Here is a 23470-nt window from a genome sequence, read left to right on the forward strand (position 1 = left end):
AGCCACAGACAGAACAGGGGCTATTTTGAACAAATGCAGAGAATTATAATAGTAACAATGAAATACACCACTAAAACAGTTATGGTCATTGTATATATAGTTTCAGTAAAAGGAATGCATTATTACATATTCATCATATACAGATTTGGTAGACATTCAGAAATGCCTTGAACTGAAAGTCTTTCAGTAAGACATGATGACACTGTGGTTTTCAAACTATATTAATAGAAAACATAGGTTACATGCTATACATATGTACAAACATAGAAATAAATATGGTGAAATGTATAGATTGTATTTGGTGTGGCACAGCAAATAGGATTATCACCTCACAGCTAGAGGTTCCCCTGTCTGATTCTCAGCTGGAGTCCCTTCTGTGTAGAGTCTGCATGTCCTCCCTGTTTTTTGGTGGGTTTCCTCTGGGTGCTCCAGTTTCCTCCCACATTCCAAAGGCATGCAGTATGTGGACTGGACACTAAATTGGCCATAGATGTGAGTGTACGTGTAAGTGTATGTTGTGGAAGAACTACTGTGGCAGGGCTAGCCACCTGGTAGTATAAACCTTGGCTCTAGATGATCGTCAGTGTTAAAGTGACACCTCAACCCCATGTGAAAACAATGAGAACACGGGGCTATGGATGGATGGATGGTATAAACTAGATATGCTTCAACTTTCAAACGCTAATTATTGTAACTGTACTACAGTCTAATACTAGGGAAAGGTGTGAAAGCTCCAACCATTTTTGCACAATGCAGGGAAGAAAGAAGTAAGAAAAGAAATCCAGGCTGAGTAAACCTTGGCTGTAGATGACGGCCACGTCTGAAGTGACACCATGACCACATGTACAAAAAAGGGTTGTGGATGGACAGAATCAGTATAAGACAAATATTTACTCAGTGACCGCTGAAGTACAGTGTCAGCTAATGGGAAAATACTCTTAGCACAATGATTTGATTTTGTGTCAGCTACTTGACATTTTTAGAATTCTTCTAGAATATTTGGACATTTGCATTACAACAGATTTGTTTCCAAGATCCAACTGTCCAAAGAAATGTTGCCTGCGAACGGAAGAAACAATGCGGATGATTAGAAAAATATATCAACATGAGTACACACACTAATAAGGAATACTAATACAGACCATATGGAAAATAATTACCAGTGAAGGAAAAAACATAAAAAAACTACTACTGCCTGGGCTGGAATAATTAGTCCACACAGGTTTGCAAACACAATTACATATTAAAGTAGATATAACTTCACTGCCGCAGAACCTGCATGTCTGAATGTGACTAGGTGGCATCTCTCGTTGAATGAAAACCATTCATTCAATGAACCTAATAGCCCATGGGTGCTGAAGGAAAATACAAATGGACAAGCTTCAACTGTAAGCTCTTAGTACTTCCTAGAACAGCCCTCCTCTACTGAAGTTTGTGTAATTTGACAAACAATATGTTAGTAAAACCTCTCTGAAAACCATACTTCTGGGCATATCTCTCAACTGTACTGATTTTCGCAGACTGACCAGATTTTTGCCTCATATTTTTGGTCCGTTTTTAATAAAATTGAGGCTTTCTGACATATCCGTGGCAAATCATTAAGGATTGAAGTTAAAAAATAATGGCAGACATTTGAGTTTCAGACTTCATGCCCTTCGGAAAATTCATGCAAATGAAAAACCTGTTATTCTATCAACTTTCTAAGTTTGCTAAGTTTCTAAGTTTGCTAAACACAAAAACACAGAAACCTGATCTCAACCACGATGTAGGTATATAACAAGCAGAATCACAGTTAATAATCCAAAAAGTAGATCAGTAGACGTAGTAATTGTATAAAAAGTCTTCTTTAATCTAAAACACAGTGGGTAAAGGTAAGCGCTTTCGCGTGGTCACAGCCACGCTTCCTCAGACGTTAAGTTTCTAAGAGCAATATTTAAAAATTGTCCCTATTTTTGGACCTTTAACCCACTTTTATTATGGCTTCTTCCAGATTTCTTGCTCTTAGAGGTTGAGAGGTATGCTTCTGGGTGAACATTTGAGTTACAGAGCACTAAAATGTAAACAAACTCCTCTAGCAAAAGTCTTAGGTAATGCCTCTCTAAACATATATTTTTTGTGAAAGTGCCTGTCTGGCTGTAAGGCATCTGTGGCTTTATTTAGAATTCTACACTGCTGAACCTGCTAAATGCTACTTCATTCCCTATTAACTAGTGTCTGGACTGCTATTTTATGTATTTAAATTTGGTAGAGACTGCTATTTCTGCCATCATATTACTTGGAAACTGACTTCCTGAATTCAGAAGTTTACAAAACAATGTCATATGCATTTGAAAGGGCTTGGATTGGAAAGCAAAATGACAGAAAGATTACTTGTATAGGATGTATTGTAGTGCAGATATTAACCTTTGTTTGTAAGTTGCTTTTCATATTTTCATATAACTCTCATATTTTTTATAAATGACTGAGTTATATATTATCAGAGAACATCATATAAGATGTCATGGATGAGAGGCAAAATAATATAAAGTGACTGTCTGTGAACAATGCACTGCACAGATATTGCTTCTTGCCTGAACTATTTTTGAAGATATGCAATAGTACCATATTTAAATTAATATTGCAAAGTAAAGTAATTTACAAACTGCACCATGTTCTTCGCTGAAACTTTAAAAGTTGCTGGCAAAAGCTATGAATAATAATAATTGCACCTTGTGGTTTTTACGTTTTGTTATTTACATATGTGTGTGTGTGTGTGTGTGTGTGTGTGTGTGTGTGTGTGTGTGTGTGTGTGTGTGTATATATATATATATATATATATATATATATATATATATATATATATATATATATATATATATATATATATATATATCTGGGATTTTTTTTGTTTTTTTTTTAATCTGATTAAATTTTTAAATTAGTTTATCAGACAGACTCAGTCAGTCAGGAAAGGCTCCGTCATACATGCCCAAGTATATATACCACACAGAACCCTTGGAAACCAAAATCTTATGAACTTTTACTTAGAAGCATGGCTGGGTTAAACCACAAAAAGAAACTCCTCAACAGTGAACTCTGAATCAAACACTTTGATTTCAGAAGCAACAAAGAATGCATTCTTTCTACTAGTCAAGTAGTGCAGTAGCATAGGCATCCCCAGACATTTGCACACACACACACACACACACACACACACACACACACACACACACACACACACACACACACACACACACACACACACACACACAGTTAGCATCCAATACCTACCTGTTGTGGAGACTGAAAACACACAGGATACAAACACTGACTATAGACAAGACAAAGCATATTACTTTCCACCAAGGATGAGCAGGGAGCCAAGCCCCCCCTTGCAACCCCCACACCCCCTGCTACTTAAATACATCAACTCTGAGATCGCACTCCACAGAAAAAAGGTGAACATACCATTACATGTTTCACGACTGCCTGTTGTAACCTTAATAATGTTCCCTTCTAACTTGCTACACTACAACATAATTCATGTTAGTGTAGTGAGGGTGCAATCTCAGAGTTGATATATTTAAGTAGCAGGGGGTGTGTGGGGGCCTCTGCTCATAGTTGATGGAAAGTAATATCCTTTGTCTTGTCTTTGTTTCTCTGTGTCCTTGTACGGGAATATAGTCAGTGTTTGTATCCTGTGTGTTTTCAGTCTTTTGGGATTTAGGATTTTGAATTTTCAGGATTCTGGGTGTCAGTCTTATGAGATTTGAGATTGTGAGTTTTCAGTCTTCTGAAGTGAATCCATATATATATATATATATATATATATATATATATATATATATATATATATATCAGCAAAGTGAATTGGGCCATTTCTGGAGATGAGCACATGCCTAATTATTATTACCCCTCCCTAGACTGTCACATTGACACACAGCTTTACCAACAAGGCTGCTCACCATGCAACAACTGACACCACTGGGAAATTATAGTGGTTGACTGGACTCTTAATCAAAAAAGCTTACCAGGGTATGGAAACATTTTTAAGTTAAGGCTGCTGCATCATGCAAGCCTTTCTAAATCCCAGGGATTGTTGGTTAAACTGAAAATCTAATCTGCTTTATTACTACAAACATTGCAGATGTGTTATTTTGTTTAATCATTGCTGTGTGCAGTTGAGAGAGGTCATCTGCAGCCAAGGTTGAGACCATAGATTTTGTATTTCTCTAAGTATTTCAGTAAATGCACATCCAGAAAGGAAATACTTGAAGTCATATGAAAGTTCTAGTTCACAGGGTAGAAGTGCTACTGATATTGTTTATGCCTAGTTTGTACGAAATATATAAAATACTGAGTAATCTATGTGTGGGACAATATTTTTAATTGTTGGTTGTATAATAAAATACTATTGAAAATACTTTGAAAGTGTTAATTACTATTGCATTTTTATTTTGATTTATTACTAAAAAGGCAGAGTAGTCTATTGGGGTACGTAGGCTTTTACAGTTGTTACTTTTAAAAACTGCTGATATGAACAAAACAAGCTCCTTAATTGTAAACTTTGTGATATTTCAGTCATTAATTTTATGGCCACCAAATGTTAGAATTGTCTTCACCACTGTACTTCATTCCTATCCCACATATAAAGTCTTCTACTTATTATTAGAACTATTTAGACGTCTAAATAAAATCTCATTTTACCAAACAAAAGCTGATTTCCTGCACTTCATATATGGGTCATAGAATATACAGACTGTCATGTTTTCTTTGTTCATTTTAAGAATTCCATATAATATCGTATCAAGAACTATGATTACTATATCTATGACTATATACTTTGTGCTGTTTTTATTCCTGCCAACTATCTAGCCTCCTTTTGATCAGACACTATGCTCCCTGGGCAGGGGAGAGCATCACACAGGCAACCACAATGGTACTTTCTGCTCTCAATAGCATTCTGCCATTATTCTTGATCCAGCCCTACCACCTGGAGGTGACTTGAGCACTTACTTCACTGCAAGAGTCACCTCTGCCTCACTGTACTTAAAGGTATGCTTCCTATCGTGCTGTCACCAGCTTGTTCAACCACACCAATGTCTTCTGCTGCATGCAGCATGAAGGACTATCACACTTTATCCAGGATCCTGTCTTTTTATTCTGTTATTTGGCTCCTCAGTTGAATTGATGGGCTGGACTCAAAATGGAGCTGGTTCCTTTTTTATTCTTAATAGTTAATGGGTACCAAATCTAGTAATGCCATCAGATACAAGATGATCCAGCTACTGCTCTGATTCTGTCACACATTTTCTCTTCTTTTACCCCAAGCCCCATTACTCTCATTCCCTTTTACTTGCCTGATTCACCGTCTTATCTCTTCTGTTATAACATTACTGATCTCCCCTAATTTCCACCCTTAACAATTTTCATTTTCAGCCATACCCCGATTAATAACACATCCCTCCTTTTTTATTTCCTCCATGTCCCTGCCCTTCATCTACTTGAAATAAGAATAGCATTCATCATTCTGTAACTTCCTTTTTATATAACTTGCTTCATATTACTGTCATTGTCTGCCACTCATTCCACACTGCCATGCATCCCCCTATATCTGAATGTTATCTACTTCCCCTAGCAAAGCCAACACTCCAGACATCCCCACTGAGCCTCCTCTTCTAATAATCTTGGAGTCTTATGCAACAAATGTAATAATGTCATATTTGTTCTTTCACTGACAATGATACCTTTCAACCATTTCACATGCTCCAACTCACCTCTCTTTACTTTTTTATGCCCCGGTTTCCTTATGTCATCTTTCCCTATAGTTATTGGAATAAGTTTCTACTTCTTTTCTCCTAAGTCCATATATATTCATTCTCTTATCGTTTTTCTGTATATCTCAGTTGCTCCCCTTTCCTTTCCTTTACTGCCTTCGTTCTTTCCTCTTTGTTTCTTCTCTTTCTTAAATACAGGGTTTATCCTGATAAATCCACCTCTTCTGTGCTAGCCCGTCTCACGATTACAGTCTAAATACCTTTTCATCTGCTCCAAGGTCATATATTGCCCTCATTTCCCCTATCTCTATCCTAACTAGCATCTGATTATCTAAACTTCTCATCCTTTGCTTTCATTTTACTGCATGCCTCCTAAACTACGGCATGCCCCTCCTCCTGGTGAATGTTAGGCCCTTGTTGTCTTATTTCTAATCTTATTTCCTCTCTGTGCATATCTATCACATGCTGCTCTTAGCTTAATCTACATAAACACATACACATACTCTAACATTTAAATTATTAATAACAGCCTCCCTCTCTCACCACTTCTTTCCTCTGATTCAGCATGTTTACCCCAATGTTCCAGTTGTCTAACTTTTCCTTTATATTACATCTCTAAGTATTTCCCCTTTTAAAGTTTCATAGAGTAATCCAAGGCTAACTGCCTTGCAAGCCATTTATTTTAAGCTTAGTAAATTATCCCATTTGGTACTTAAAATATCCTATCCTGCTGGAATTTAAATTCACCTAACCCTTTCCAGCTTCTATATTTATACATTACTCTAGTGAAAATTACTAGATCAAAACATAAATATTTTGATGGGACTCATGCTTTGGGATAAAGCATTCAGGAGCTGCTTCTGCCCATTAGTAGAATGCGAGGGTTCTGGGGGGTGTCCTTGGATAAATTTCCTATTTCTCATACACTGATTCAAGTTATGCTTGAATGTAGTCAGGGGTGAAGTGTGTTATGCAGTTGCAGAATCTGTTTCACAGCAGTGGTATCCATTGTGAGATATGCCTGTCCCTTCAAGACATTCTGTTAATGTTGCAGAAGAGAATTGAGTCCCTGGGTCAAGTATTTCAGATACCATTTGAATTGCAGATGTGAAGTAAATCCAAGTAATCATTCAGAGGATGCCACTTATGCCAGAAACAGGTCACATCTTAGGATTCTGTAAGAGAATGAGTATAGTAATAGAGCTTTGGGGTGGTCCATGTAGGACATACTGTTTAAGCCTTGTATCCTTTTCGTAAATGTATGCCTGCGAGTATTTCAGTTCTTCCATGTGCCTGGATAGATGCATGTCAAAAGGGGCATTTTGATTAATCATTGGCCAAATGAGGTCTGAATAAATGGGGACAATGACATCCCTGGTTCTAGAAACAGTCCCCTTGCTTATGAGCTGCATAGTATAGAAGGATTTCCTTACTACAGTAGACCAACGCTGGTCAAAAGTCAGGTCACTATCCACATAAGTTTCCAGATCATGAACTACTGTGTCATCTCTTAGGAATGTATTCCTGTATTATGGCTGAAACTTGTGTATATTCAGTCACTGCTCCTTGCTTGTAGTCATCTACTGTACAAACTTTTTAGCCAGAGCCCTTCTGGCTTTTAATTTTGAGAAGTAAATGCCAAACTGTAGAAGTCCCAGTAGCAAATCATGGGGGACTCCACTGGTGGCTGGTGCTTTTGTGAAGAGAGCTTAGCCTATTTTGATGTCCTGCATCTTATATATGAGCCAGATGGCAATCCAGAAGGTGTCACAGTGGTTTATTAATAGTTTATTAAGCTTTTCTACTACGCATAAGTGGGTGTGTCAAAAGTCTTGGTTGGGTTGTGGAAGGTAGTGTGCACTGTTTTATCTTTGCCCTTTGTTTTTGTGACCTTTTCAAAAAAAGCCCATCAAGTTGAGCATGCATGACCTGCCTTTGATGAACCCACATTGAGATGGGCCCAGTGTTTGAAGGTTCACTGTGTCCTTATTTATTCATTCCATGATAATTATTTCAATGCTTTTGCATATGAGGCTGGTCAAATTTATGCATCTGTAAACGCATGTGTCCTTGGAAGGTCCTCACTTATGCAGAGGAATAAATGTTACTGTTGTCAATTCACTTGGTATAAAACCCATATGGAGGTTAAGGCTGAATAGTATTGCTAGGGGTAAGGCTATGTCATGCTTCTTGCTATTCAAAATGCATTCTGGGATATTGCCAGGACCCACTGATGCAATATGTTTTGCTTTAAATAGCACTTTCAGAACTTGTGTTATTGCAGGTGGCGAGTTGATTTCAGATATTTCATGTGAGATAGGAAGAAAAATGGGTAAAGTTTTAGCTTCATTTATTGGCCCAGTAGGGTAGCTATATTTTCAGCTTCAGTGTAGATAACATTGCTTACAATCAGCTCAGTGCATCATTGAATTTTGCCCCTGAGATTACGAACATAACTGAAAATGGCTGTGTGATTCTTTTTTGCTTAGGTGACTATTTTCCCCTCAAACTTGGCTTTGTTTGATGTAATTAAGCACCAAAGTTGCTTGCTTAATTTAATTTAATGATGAGGGTTATAACATTCTTGCATTGCTCTTCTTAATTTTAGCCAATAAGCTTTTCTTTTTATTCTGAAGCTTCTTGATATTAATGTTCTACTGGGGGGTGGGTATAGCCTTCAGTTGTTCCTACTGCGTATAGCTGCATCTATACAGCAGTTTAAGTGTTGGTATAGTTTAGTGGTGCATGTTTACACATGTTCAGTAGAGAAAAACTGGTTTGGTGGGGATATGAAGCTTGCCCATATATCACTTTGGAGCAGGTAGTTTGCCTTGGAGAAATTTCTAAAGGTACCGGGGGCAGGGAGGGGCCCCTGGATTCAGTTTTATTTTTGAAGGAGACATCCTTATGGTCAGATCTAAGAAGTGACAAAGATATGCAAGGGATGGTGAAAGATGCCCCAGTATTAGTAAGGACATAGTCTAAGAAATTATTTCCCATAGTGAGTACTCTAACTAGTCAGTGTATGCTGTTTGCATTGAGAAAGTCCAGGATTCTCTGTGCTTGTGTGTTAGTGGCATAAGTTTCCCAGTCTATAGCTGAATAGTTTAGATTGCTGAAGAAAATGATATTGGATTTAATAATGAGTGACTCTCATTCTTCTATATATGCATTATGGCTATCGTGGATCATACAAGAAGTTCTATAGCTAGCTAATCTGTTGGAAGGGATTTCTGATGGTGATTGCAACATGGAGACACTAGTGCATTATGCTGCTTAATCAGCCTTGATATTAGTCTCTTCTGAATGAAGACTGAGACACCTGCACCTTTCCCCCCTGCACAGTGAGTGCACTAAAAGTGTGGAAAGCACTTTAGCCTTCTACAGTTGGAGTACACACCTCCATTAGTATCAGTGATTACACAGATGCCTACTTCCCCCAGAGAGGTGAGGGCTTGTAATGGATGAAGTTTCTTATTTAGACTCCTAACATTGATTGGTAACACCTTCATATTTCTATTTTGCTTGTTTTATCATATCTGTAAGTATATCTGGCTGGCATTGCAGATAAAACGCACTGTGGGGCTAGATAATGTTTTTGCCAATGTTCAAAAGCCTAGAGTGGACAGACGCAGGCCATACCTACTATTATTTTTTTGCTCATATAGTGGCATCATCCTCAGAGAAGGTTGAATGCTGCTCAGTGCTAGACTCATACCTGCCTGGGACACACAGTCCGAGAGCTCCATCATGCCTCTCTTCATTTAATCCATGGAGGAGCATCACAATGCATTGACACTTACATATACTATGACATCATCATAAGGGAATTGTTGTTCAAGTACTTGCATGTGTGTATGTGTGTGTGTGTGTGTGTGTGTGTGTGTGTGTGTGTGTGTGTGTGTGTGTGTGTGTGTATGCGTGTATGCGTGTCGTCTGATGGTTCCTGGTACCAGGCAGACCACAAACTGTCACTCTTTCCTTGCTCAGCCTGATAAGAGGTATGTCTTACAGTAGCATCACCTATAACTAGAATGCTTGGTTAAGTGAATGCCTACCTTATGAGTTTAGCATCTATCACATTTGGATTCCTTGCTTTATGTGAAGTGTGTTGCTGAGGGTGTTTTGTGCCTGTGTTGTATTTTGAAGGTCTTTGAGGTTCAGGAAAGTTAATCTTTATAACCTCATCACATGAAGGATTATGAGCAGTATAACCTAAACATAATAAGGATTATGAGCAGATGAGCAGTATAACCTAAACATAATAAGGATTATGAGCAGTATAACCTCAGCATAATAAGGATTATGAGCATTATAACCAAAACATAATAAGGATTATGAGCAGTATAACCTCATCATAATAAGGATTATTAGCAGTATAACCTCAGCATAATAAGGATTATGAGCAGTATAACCTCATCATAATAAGGATTATGAGAAATATAACCTCATCATAATAAGGATTATGAGCAGGATAACCTCATCATAATAAGGATTATGAGCAATACAACCTCAGCATAATAAGGATTATGAACAGGATAACCTCATCATAATAAGGATTAGGAGCAGTAAAATCTCATCATAATAAGGATTATGAGTAGCATAACCTCATCATAATAAGGATTATGAGGATTATAACCAAAACATAATAAGGATTATGAGCAGTATAACCTTATCATAATAAGGATTATGAGCAGTACAACCTCAGCATAATAAGGATTATGAGCAGTATAACCTCATCATAATAAGGATTATGAGCAGTATAACCTCAGTATCATAAGGATTATGAGCAGTGTAACCTCAGCATAATAAGGATTATGAGCAGTATAACCTCATCATAATAAGGATTATGAGCAGGATAACCTCATCATAATAAGGATTATGAGCAATACAACCTCAGCATAATAAGGATTATGAGCAGGATAACCTCATCATAATAAGGATTATGAGCAGTATAATCTCATCATAATAAGGATTATGAGCAGTATAACCTAAACATAATAAGGATTATGAGCAGGATAACCTCATCATAATAAGGATTATGAGCAGTATAACCTAAACATAATAAGGATTATGATCAGTATAACCTAAACATAATAAGGATTATGAGCAGGATAACCTCATCATAATAAGGATTATGAGCAGTATAACCTAAACATAATAAGGATTATGAGCAGTATAACCTCATCTTAATAAGGATTATGAGCAGTATAATCTCAGCATTATAAGGACTATGAGCAGTATAACCTAAACATGATAAAGATTATGATCAGTATAACCTAAGCATGATAAGGATTATGAGCAGTATAACCTCAACATTATAAGGATTATGAGCAGTATAACCTAAACATAATAAGGATTATGAGCAGTATAACCTCATCATAATAAGGATTATGAGCAGTATGATGTTCATGGTGAAGTGTAGTGTGTGGATTACTGATGTCTCAGTTGTCTGTGCATGAGATTTTAGCTTCCAATATCATTACATAGGTACAGCTCTCCCACACTGTGTTAATGTTTGAGTAATAGATGATCATCAGAAAGCATGAGATAATTCTTACATTGTCTCAAGATGAGCATTTCAGTCAGGCTGGCAAAAGAAGTTGTGGTGAAGAGATGGTGCAAAGTTTAGACAGGAATGCTTTCGGGGGGGGGGGGGACTAAAATTGCTTTGCGTTGGGTTGGTGTTGGGATTCAGGAATTAGCTTAGGTAGATTTAATAATAAGTGGTGAGGGTGGTTAGGTTGGGATGTTAGATATCCAGGGCAGGCTTTAGTGCAGCTCAGGGTGTTATTTGTCTCATTCAGAGCAGGCTACTGCACCTCAGATTTAGGTTGCTAATGTCTGGATTAAATAGGCTTCCTGTAAAGAAAGGTTTTTGTGCACCCAACCAACTTCAGGGTGATTCCTACTGTAGCAGAGTGCTGAAGACAGCTCAACACACTTTGTTTTTCCCTATTTGGTGGAAAATCCTCACAGTTAAAGGTTTTCCATGTTTCTGACAGACTTGAGTAAAAGACCCTGGGTGATTTCCACTTAGTGCAGGTTGTAGGAGACAAGTTAGAAACAAAACAATATGATGCTGTGCTACAGGGACAAACATCCCTTGTTGGCTGGAAATTTAGGAGTTTCATTTTTAGAGTGAGGGTCTGGAAAACTGTGGCTACTGTAGCAACCAGGAGTAGCAACAGGGAGAGCAATACATAATATAATAGTGAATGGGGTGGGGAGATGTAATGATTCAACAATCAAAGAGCAAGGAAATCAGCAGTAGTTGTAACAAACAGAAAGCTCTGTAAGTGCAACATAAAATGGCAAATAATAAACAGAAAATCTAGTCTTTTCAATACAATTCGACTATAAACAGCTTGTATGGTCACAGGGGTCTACGTCAGATGATTGACTTTTGGAAACTCAAATAAAGAGACCATAAGATCAAGTTTTCAAAAACTCAAACATAAAAGAAAAAAATCTACATTTTTGCAGGGGGGCAAATCCCCTGCACCCCCCACTCCCCCTTCAAATTATATATACCAATTCTGAGATCACACTACAGTGAGGAAAAGGGTAAATTTCCTGATTCTTACTGTACTGCGGTCTCTATTCAAAAGTTTCAAGTTTTCAAAACTTGATCATATGGTCTCGACCATTTGGAGTTTGATTCTGAAACCACACAAAAGACCAGTGAAAACAGCTCTACTTTCCAAAATAAGAATTTAATAAAAACCTTTTAGTTGTCTCTCCTCTCCTAGCACCTCGGCTGCAAGCCTTTACAGAGTAAAAAAGTGAAGCTCACTCACACAGTCCTTTTATACAGCTGCCATATCAATTAACAATTCATTACATAATAAAATCAGTTCCTAATTGTTAAGCTAACAATTAACCCATGAAATTCTGCCAATTGCACTCTTTATTCATTCCTAAAGGCTGCAAAGTTTCATATTTCATTATTAAAATTGCTTCCTTTCTTCTTAAAATCTTTTCAATACATTTTCATCTCCATGTCTGTTGTATACTTGTTCCAAAATTGTGACTTTCATATTGTCTATTATACCCCCATGTTCTAAATGAAAATGTTCTGCCACTGGGCTGCTCATCTTCCTATTTTTAACATCCCTAACGTGTTCTTTTATTCTCTCAGCCAGACTTCTTTTAGTTTCCCCAATATAGCCTTTGCCACAAAAGCATTTTATAAGATATATAATCCCCCTGCTAGTGCAGTTAAATGTTCCTATAGTATTAAAACTTTTCCCCTTAATATCTTCAGCTTCTCTGATTATATAAGGGCATATTGCACACTTTCCACAAGGGAAAGTTCCCTTCCTTGTTATTGCACATGCTAGCTTCTGTGTTGGTCTCTCAAACCTGCCTCTTACTAAAAATCCTTCAAACTTCTCCCTCTCTGGAAAGAAATAGTAAGCTCAACATTCACCAAAGAAGGTACCTCCCTTCTTGTCTTGTTCCAACTATTTTTTATCATTTCATTAAATACTTTAGAAAAAATAGTATATTTTGTGACAAAAAACATTTTTGAACATTCTCCCTTGTAATTTGTAACTACATACTGACTATTTTTGTCCTTGTTCCCATAATCTTGTTTTTTGCTATTTTTTCCAAATACTTTATTATAACTTAGTTTCACTTGATTTGGGTCATAACCTCTCTCCATGAATTTATTGCAAACCTTGTCACACTCTACTTCTGCTTCCCTAACATTGGTACATAGCCTTTTGACTCTTAACATTTCCCCATATGGGATAGATTTCAATATATGTTCTGGGTGGCAGCTAGTAGCATGTACCATCCTACACATTTGTTCAAACTTCCTATATATTTTAGCTTGAATTTTTTTGCCTACTTGCCCCTTCAAATTTATGTCCAAATAATTGATTTCTTCTCCCATATGGATATCATCAAATTTGATTTTATATTCATTGTTGTTCAGATATTGTATAAATACCTTAGCTTCCTCTCTATCACCCTTACAAATAAAAATCAAATCGTCGATAAAACAAAAATATTGTATTACATGACCCCTGAAAAAACTATTTCTATAGACATGTTCCAACTCAAACAGTCCCATGAACAAATTGGCATACGCTGGGAAGGCTGCCCCATTGCAGTTCCCATTTTTGTTTATATAATGTCCCATCAAATTCAAAAATGTTGTTAACTAAACAAAAATTTAATAACTCCATTATATACTGAGTCCTTGGTGACTCTTTCAAAAAATATTGCACAGCCCTCAAACCCAGTTCATGGGTAATACTGGTATAAAGACTAACTACATCCACTGTGATGAAAAACATATCTTTTGTCCAGACTGTCTGTTTTATTTTATCCAGTAAATCATATGAATCCTTAATATATGATGTTAACTTGGTTACCTCTCCTATTAAGATTTCATGCAAAGGACTAGCCACCTTATGTGTAAAGGAACCCTTTGCTGATACTATAGGGCGGCCTGGGGGATGGAAAAAGTTTTTATGCAGTTTTGGGACACAAAAAATTTTGCTATAGTACTATTTTTTATATACAGTTTATTGTTTATGTCCCTAGCTGTAAAATAGCATAACCTTTCCCCTTTCCTTAACAATTTATATAGTTCCTCTTGTGCCTGTTTAAGAATATTTTCCTGCACTTTACCATAAACTCCTTCATTCTTCAAATGTTCTAAACACATGTTATAATAGTCCTGTGCATTCAATATAACTAACTTGCCCCCCTTGTCTGATGGTTTAAACACTATATTTCTATTCTGACTCATATCCTGTAATTTGCACCATTCTTCCTTATTCAAGTTGTAACTCCTATTTTTCTTAATAATAGGTTTTAGTTCTCTCTCCACAAAAACTGTGTTGCATTACTAAAGCGTTGTATATGTGCATTTTACTAGTTGGGCAAAATGTATTATTTGCTTTAATCTTACTAAGGTCAAACAATGTATAAGCATTGCTTTCTGTTTCAGACTCACATGTGAAATAGTTGTCCTCACTTGTTACTGAATCGCTTGAACTTTCTAAACAATCATCTTCCTTTTTTTGATTAAAGAAATATTCTTTTAAATACATTTTCCTTACCAGCTCTAGAATTTCTCCCTTAACTTCATAGAGTCTAGGTAACACTGTGGGTATGAATTTCAGTCCTTTCTCTAGGACATTCATTTCCACTGTGTTAAATTCATATTCAGACAGGTTAATAACATATTCATTTGTATTAGGTAACAGTACCTTATTTATTTGTCCATTTACTTTTCTTTTTATAATGTCCATCTCCCGGGTCCCTGGTCTGGTCGTATGCCTGCCATCCTCGTTTGCGGTTGACACTGCCACCGTCGGTTCTGTTGGAGTTTCGAAAAGTATTCCGAAAGGTTCTTTCATCTTCTGCCGACTGCAGAACTGGAAACTCCTCTTCCTCCTCGACTGAAGATGCTCCACTCTCCCCCGACATAAAACTCTTGTTCCCCTGTGCCCCGGAAGTGGTGTCATCCCTCTTGAAACTGACGTTCCGCCTCTTGTTGTGCTGGTTGGTGGTGAACAGGAAAGCCCTTTCCTGTTCATAATCGCGAATGTCCCTTTGCAGCTTGTGTGCCTTCCGCTGCAATAATTCTTTTTCATAGGATTCCAATTTCATATTAGTATCATTCAAGAATGTCTCAAGCACTTTGCTAGATGAAGTTTTAATAATTTCTTCACATAAATGTTTAGTTTCCTTCTGTAATTTGTCCCTCTTTACTCTATCTCTCTCCACCAATATATTTACCCATTCAATGCTGCAGCGATGAGCAGCAGCTACCCATCTCTCTTGAAAATGGGTCTCCAGTTCTTCAGAGGGTATAAATGGTGAAGATGGATTCTTGAGTGCTCTTAAACCTCTTGGTGTTATATCTAGCTCCAAATATCTCTGGAGACTATTAATATTATAAAATACAGAAGTCTCTTTAAAAATAATTCTCTCTAGCTGAGAGCACAAATCTTGCACTGCTGGCATAGTTAATGGATCTTTCTTTTTACCTATTTTGGCAAAGGGGTTGTTGATAACACGCTGTCTTGAATTCTCCCATCTTTTAAATGCACTTGACATCACAACATTGGATGTATCTGCATTGTTGGTTCTTTGTCCACAAATAATACTCTCTCCTTCTGTCCTTGACACACTGTTATTGCTTTCCATGTCTTCACTGCTGAAATCCATATTAATTTCTCGAAAAATTCGAGGAAAGGAGCACAGAATTTCACTGGTCATGGATAAAATAACCACTATCCAAAAGCAAATTATTCTGAAACCACACAAAAGACCAGTGAAAACAGCTCTACTTTCCAAAATAAGAATTTAATAAAAACCTTTTAGTTGTCTCTCCTCTCCTAGCGCCTCGGCTTTTGAGAGTTTGGAGTTTGAGTTTCTGAACACTTGATCAACTGATAGGGACCCGGTCACAGATCCTGCAGCAAAACTCACAATATTGTCACTATTGTAAAATAAAACTACAAGACTATGGCACTCGTTTAGGCTGAAGCTACAAGTAAATTAGCTAAGGCAAAAATGCAGTGAAAAATGTGTAAGTGCATAAATGAGGCACAAATACTGAAGTATATCATAATTCTCCAGTTATTGTAAATACAGCTTCAAAACTATAGCAAAAGGCCAAGCTCTAATTGCAAGCAGATAACCTTTTAGGTTAAAAACAAATTAAAAAAAATGGAAATATTGTGTCACAATTGATTCAAAGAGCAACTGAAATATCAAAGCAAATTAAAATAGCTTTTTTCTTCCCTTTTTTAAACATCTTTATTACATTATCAGTTAAGACATAGGCAAACAAATGTTATAAAAGAAAACAAATGGTGTTAACATGTTACCATTTACATATACTATACATCACATGTTTTCTTTCTTTATAACTATTATAACTCAAAAATTACATAAAGGTCTCAATTCCTGCCTTCCCATAAACCTCATTCCTCATCCTGAGTATTATTCTCCACGTGTTTTTCCACAATTTCTATTCATTTTTATCATTTTATAATTTTCTACTTTCCTCTTCTAAAGATTCCCTATTACATTTTTTTCTCTCTTTTTCAAAATTCAGTACTACAAATACAGTTGATTCAGACTTTGATTTCCATTTTTGGCAGCCAACAGAATTAAACCTAACAAGGCCTTAGTATGGCTAGGTAATTCAGATCCTGTTTCACAGCTTAAAATAATTGCTTCCCTTAGTAGCAGCCATTTGCTCACCCAATATTTCTGAGAGAATACTCTGAAGGACATGTTTTAAATCTGCTAACAAACAACTCACTACGCTTGTTGTTATTTTTATGTGCATTAAGAAGATGGTGAGGCTTGGGTGTTTGTTTAAGTAGTTTATTGTATACAAATACATCAGGATGAATGGTAGGAACATTAAACTTGAACTATCTAAAGGTATATCACACACACATTGATCTACATCCTCCCTCTTTACTGAACTTTTTCATATAAACAATGACATTTCAATAGGCATGCAATTATACAGACACTAACAAAGAAAAACAGTCATGCCCAGGTTACTGTGTATCTGGAACTAGGTTCCGAGATGTGACCTGATCTCATGACATAATAGGACTGGGTTTAGCAACAGGGACAGTCACTGGGAAATGTTCTACTTGAGGAGTCTTAGGGATTTTCTCAGGAATGGGGATTGCTGATGGAATGATCTCTGGAACAGGAACACTGGACAAGTAATTCTGAGAATTGGAGTATTTGTCACAGGCAAGATGCTGTAACACTGGTTTAGACACTGGTAACAAATGCTTCTGATTTCATCTGAATTCCACTCCTTGTGATTCCACAATGTAAAATCTCGGCTTATGACACAAACTTTTCACAAATCCAATGCGATCCAAACCTTTTGACATCTGCATCCTCACTATCTCCCACTTTTGTAAAGAACGGGGTGGTTTGCTGGTTTTATCATAGTAAGACTTCTAGGACAAACTCTTGTTTAACAGTTGGGCTTTTATTGCTTTGTTGTTCTTTGCACTTGGAACCAATAAATTACTGCTGATTGGTAGTGTGGTTCTGGTTTGTCTTGACATAAGTCTCTGGTCAGGTGAACCAAGATGTTTATCACGAGGAATGTTTCTGAGATTTAACAAGTTTAGAAAAACATCAGTATTGCTACATCTGGATTTTTCTAACAGCTGATTTACACTTTGAACTGCATGTTCAGCTAAGCCTTTTGACTGAGGGTATTCAGAACTACTCATAATATGAACAAAGTCCCACTCTTTTGCAAATTTCTTGAACTGCTGACTTGTAAACTGTGCACCATTGTCAGAAATAACTCTGTGGACTACCATGTACAGAAAAATGTCACTTCAACTTAGTAATGGCAGTACTGGAAGTTAGGCTGAAAAGTAGGTCAGTCTTAAATCAATTTGAATAAGAGTCTAATAACACCAAATGATGGTGACCATTCCACTCAAAGATATCTGTGGCTACTGTCGACCAAGGTAGTTCAGGAATATGGCTTAATTGAAGTTGCTCTTTCTGTTGATGTGGCTTTGTACTATTACATATTGAACAAGATGAAAGTACTTTCGCAATATCTCTTGACATAGAAGGCCAAAATACTAGAAGTCTTGCCCTTCTTTTAGTAGAATTTGGTCCTGGGTGGCCACGATGTAAAATCTTAATGTACTCTTGTTGCACGGATTTTGGAACAATCACTTTGGGACCTTTCATGATGATACCATGATCTGACAAAATCTCATCTTTGTATGAAAAATAAGATTGCACTTCTACTGGTAAACAAGATTGCTCTGAAGGCCATCCTCGACTGGTAAAGAGGTTTAGCTTCTGGAGAATTGGATCTGAAGCTGTGTGAGTTCTGAGCTCAGCAAGATGTGTGGAAGAAAATTTCTCAATTCCATGACTTCAAAATCAAGTTGCTAATTGTTATATTGTTCTGTGTTTTTTTCTAGGCGATCTGGATAAAGTATCGGCAAGATAAAGAAGTTTGCTTTTTGTGTAAATAAGACTGAAATTGCACTTTTGCAATTTGAGCATCATACATTGCAGTCTATCTGGAACTTGATGCACAGGCTTTCTCAAAATAAAAACTAGAAGTTGGTGATCAATTTCGATCTGGATAGGTCGACTATATATATATATATATATATATATATATATATATATATATATATATATATATATATATATATATGTATATTTATAATCATGGAACTTTCAACATGCAAACACAATTACCAAAAGCTCAATATGGGCATACTGCATCTTGGTCTGGGTAAGAGTTCTCAATGCATAGACTACTGGTCTACCCTCTTGAAGAATAACTGTAGTTAGACCAAACTTAGAAGCATCTTAAGAAAGAGTAACTGGTTTATTAACATCATAGTAGCTGAGAGTTGGTGGGTTGGCAATTTTCTGTTTCAGGACATCAAATAATTTTTGGTGCTGTTCTGACCATGACAAAATTACATCTTTGCATGTCAGCTCTATGAGCAGTGCTGAAAATTGGCTTAAATCTGGAATTAACTTGCCTAGATAGTTGGCTATGCCAAGAAAACAATGTATGGCTTGGACAGTGTCAGGAGCTGGCATCTCGAGAATCTCTGTTTGCTTCGAAGGATCTGGTCGTAAGCCTGAACTGGTAAACAAGTGACCAGACATAAGTAACTTCTCGTAGCCTGAACTTGCACATCTGACGATTCAGCTTAAGATTCACTTGACTTGCTCTTTCCAGAACTTTCTTAAGGTTTCTGTCCAGTTTGGCTTCTCCATTGCCTCCTACTAGAATATCATCTACTATAATAGCACAGTGATACCCAAAAAAAAATTTGCTCCAGTGCACGCTGAAAGATTTCACTGGCAGAATTTATTCCATATGACATTCTTAGAAATCTGTATCTTCCAAATGGTGTATGAATGTGGTTAACAGTGAAGTTTTTCTGTCAAGCAAAATTTGCCAAAATGAACTCTTTGCATCTAAGGCAGAAAAACAGTGGTGTTTGGCATGAGGGAAGCAACCCCTTCAACTGTGCAAATTGAATGATGAGGTCTTTTTAATATTTTGTTCAGATCACTTGAATCAGTACACATTCTGATATCATCTGACCTTTTCTTATATAAGCTGCTGCCATCGAAGAGATCCATTCAGTAGTTTCTTCTACTGGACAATTTATTCCTAGCTGCTCCATTCTGTCTAGCTCAGCTTTGACTCTGCACTGCATAACTACTGGAACTTTCCATACTGGTCTGATAATTGCGCTGACCTCTGGGTCTAACTTCATGGAGTACACAACAAGTAGGTTGTCTTGTTTTTCTGCAAAAATATCAGCATACTCAGAAAAAAATACTTTGGGCGAAATTTGAGCTGTTGTCATTCAGGCTTACATGGTAAATTTCTTTATTAAATGAAAGCAGTCCCATTTTCAAACTATCTCTGAGACTTAAAAATGACTGCACATGTCTCTTGACTATGAAAAATTACAAGTCATAGCTCTTCCCAACAGAATAACATTAAAGTACTACTGATCCTTCAGTTTGAATCTCTTCATCACCATAAGCAACAAGTTTCACACGCTTTGTCAAATCAAGTTGTTCTGTACCTTTCACTCTAGCAAACATTTCTGCTGACTTAACATTGCACTTTGAGCCAGTATCTACTTTAAGCTCTACGGGACTCCCATTAATCCAAACAGTACAAAAGATCTAATTATTTGCCCACAAATCTACTGCATTAACTATTTCACCAAGCACAGGCATACCATCATCATAAGAAGTAGCGTTGCAGCTTTCCAATCAACTTGCTTCTTGGAATGCCCTCTTTTAATAAAAGAATGTGCCTTATTTGATTTACAAACTCTTTTTAAATGATTCCACTTATTGCAAGAATGATACTGCTGACCAAAAGCTAAGCACTTTTCTCCTTTGGGTTTGTGATTACCACCACAGTTACGACAGTTGACTATGAAGCTTGGTGGGGGCAGTGGGGAAGCTACAGTTTGTGCTGCATGGGGCTGTCTTTGAGTTTGCCGCCCCTTCCCATTCCTAGGAATCTTATAAAGGTGAGATAGGAATCCTTTTATTCAGAGCCATATTGAGTGGAATCACTTGCTAATTTTGTAGCCAGGCCCTGATATGTATGACTATTTAATCGGACTTGATCATAAGAAATTCAAGGCAGCGGAGTCTTGCAACTATTTACACCTTGCCAGTACCAGCCCTTAGATTATCTCTTCGGTCTAGAGGAGGGCTAGGCCAGGCAAGCCAGAGAAAAACTTTTGAAACCTGTTAAACCATCTGGGTCCCATTTGAGGAAAGGTGGTGGATCCCACTGATTATGTTTGCAGGGGAAGTCTATGCTAGAGGTGGGGAAGGCTCTGTGTGACAAGCCATCTCTCCACCATGGTTTATTGGCTGGTCAGTGTTGCATCCCTTGTTTGGGTATTGGTGGGACTATTTTATTTGTGGAATTAAAAGACATTCAGGACCATTGAGTCCCTAATGGCATGGAAGATGTCTCCAGAATAGTCTATAAGATACTGAATAAAGGGACAGGTCTTCTATTCTTTTCTGGTATCTTACAGTTTTTTAGCCAGTGATCTGTTAAGGTCATGTAACTTATTTATTCTCAGTGCCTTACAGAAAATCTAAATACGCCAACTTTTTGCTGGTAATTCATCAAATACAAGAAAACGTGGGAGTGGGTGTTCAGAGAATGGAAATATTATACACTGGGCATGTTTTTTGAGAGACTGAATAAATAGGTAGATATGCTGACCTTCTGTGTCCTCAGTAAGTAATTGTTAATTTCATGACTGCAGATAGCAAATAAAATTAGATACTGTCATGGCTTGGCCAGGGAACCATTTCTATTTGAACTTCCTTGGGAAATATTCCTTTTTTTATCCTGCAAGAGTATCAGAGCGGAATGAGGAGATAAGCTGTACAGTTTTAATATTTACCCTGGAAGCTAGACTTGTTCTTAAGTGCTTAGCAAAGTGCATATTCCCCCATCTGTTTGCTTTGTAGCATGTAAAGAAGATAGCTGTGTGTTATCGGCTACATTGCGTAATATGGGCAGTAGAAAATACTCTGTTTTTCCCCTGTGAGGAGGGAGAGTAACAGAACAGCTTTGGCAGTATTGACTGTAAGACCTGAAGTAACATTGCTCTTAGGAAGAGAATGGGGGGCTAGTAATTCTTTTGCTTCCATCATGCAGTTGCTTAGATACAAGTCTTGACATCTGCAGAAAAGTGTGAATCTGGTCACACCTTGTGTAGTGTGTTAAAATCCTCTGTAGTCAAATACAGCTGACTGGGAACAAGTCAGCCTTTTTTAAGGGGTCTCCTGAGAGCACTGGCTTAGTTGAATGATTTGCTAAGAGTTGCACAGTATGCATATGGAGAGGAGGGGGATCAAACTTAGACTACATGATGCAGCTTGCAGACAAGTCTATGTTCTTATGCCAGGTGTTTAAAAAACAGTGATCCACAACTGATGTTTGGGCCCCATTGAGGTGTGGTTACTCAAACTGACTGACATAATTATAGATGGTAATGGAATAGAGCTAGTACTGAGCATTGTTTTTTGTGTGGGTACTATCTTTGTAAACCATGGAAAAACTTTAGATTGAAACTGCTTTTTTCCCTCGATACTCTACTCTTCTTTTTTTGTATCCATGTCTACTGGATACACATTTGGTAACATGGGTTTTTGCCGAAATAGTTATTGATGCATACTGTTTTCTCTAAGGAAAAAAGAGCAAAACTCATTTCGCCAAATAAGGAGTATAATTTTCCCCTGTGTTTGGACTACCATGGAAATGGTTGGAATTAATGGGGGGGGGGTGCATGGGATTTTCCCCAGAATGGAGAGCTTTGCCACTGCCATGTGAAACATTTTAATTTGAGCTTTGTTTAACGAAACAGTATTTTTCAAATCTGCAAATATTTTGGTAAAGTACTACTTTCATTGTTGTATATATGAGTGTCTAAAGGGCTAGGTCCTTAAAGATTATGTGGCTTCTCAGAACTAGTACTAAGAAATTCATTAATCACAGGATTGAGCCTTTACTTTGGAAAATGCGGATTCTGCTGTTTAGTGCATATGTCAGCTATGTCAACATTGTTAGTGAAGACCTTTGTAACTCACAGTGGAATTTGTACTGGGTTAGTAGTAGCAGAATTTGCACTATTTTATTGGCAATCATTGGGTGTTAGGGGAAGTGAGTGTGTGTGTGTGTGTGTGTGTGTGTGTGTGTGTGTGTGTGTGTGTGTGTGTGTGTGTGTGTGTGTGTGTGATTTTTCATATGACTGGAGGGTTTCAGCTTTGATTTCATGTTGAATGAAAAATTGATTAGACTTTGAAGATTTTATAAGTGGATGACTATTCATTCGTTCCTTCTAGTGTTTGTTGAGGGTTGGGGGAAGGAAGATGGGAAGGTGTAGTGTTACGATTTTTTTGTCAGCTAGAATAGTATACAAGTGAGTGAGCCATAACAACAGTAGCAGCATATAGTTTATAGAGTCATAGGTAAGTGCTAGGCTAGCTTCCCTTGTGGGCCATTCTAAGCCTAGCTATTTTCCTTTTTTGTGCTCAAAGTAACCTATCCCGTTTGGTTATAGAATGTCCTTACTCATTGCATGGTCGATAATTATATATTAACCCTAATGAGACTGACTGGGACCATACCATACTTAATTTGA

The sequence above is a fragment of the Protopterus annectens genome, chromosome 8.part1 (genome assembly GCF_019279795.1).
Source record: "Protopterus annectens isolate FY-2018-M chromosome 8.part1, PAN1.0, whole genome shotgun sequence".
Lineage (NCBI taxonomy): Eukaryota > Metazoa > Chordata > Ceratodontiformes > Protopteridae > Protopterus > Protopterus annectens.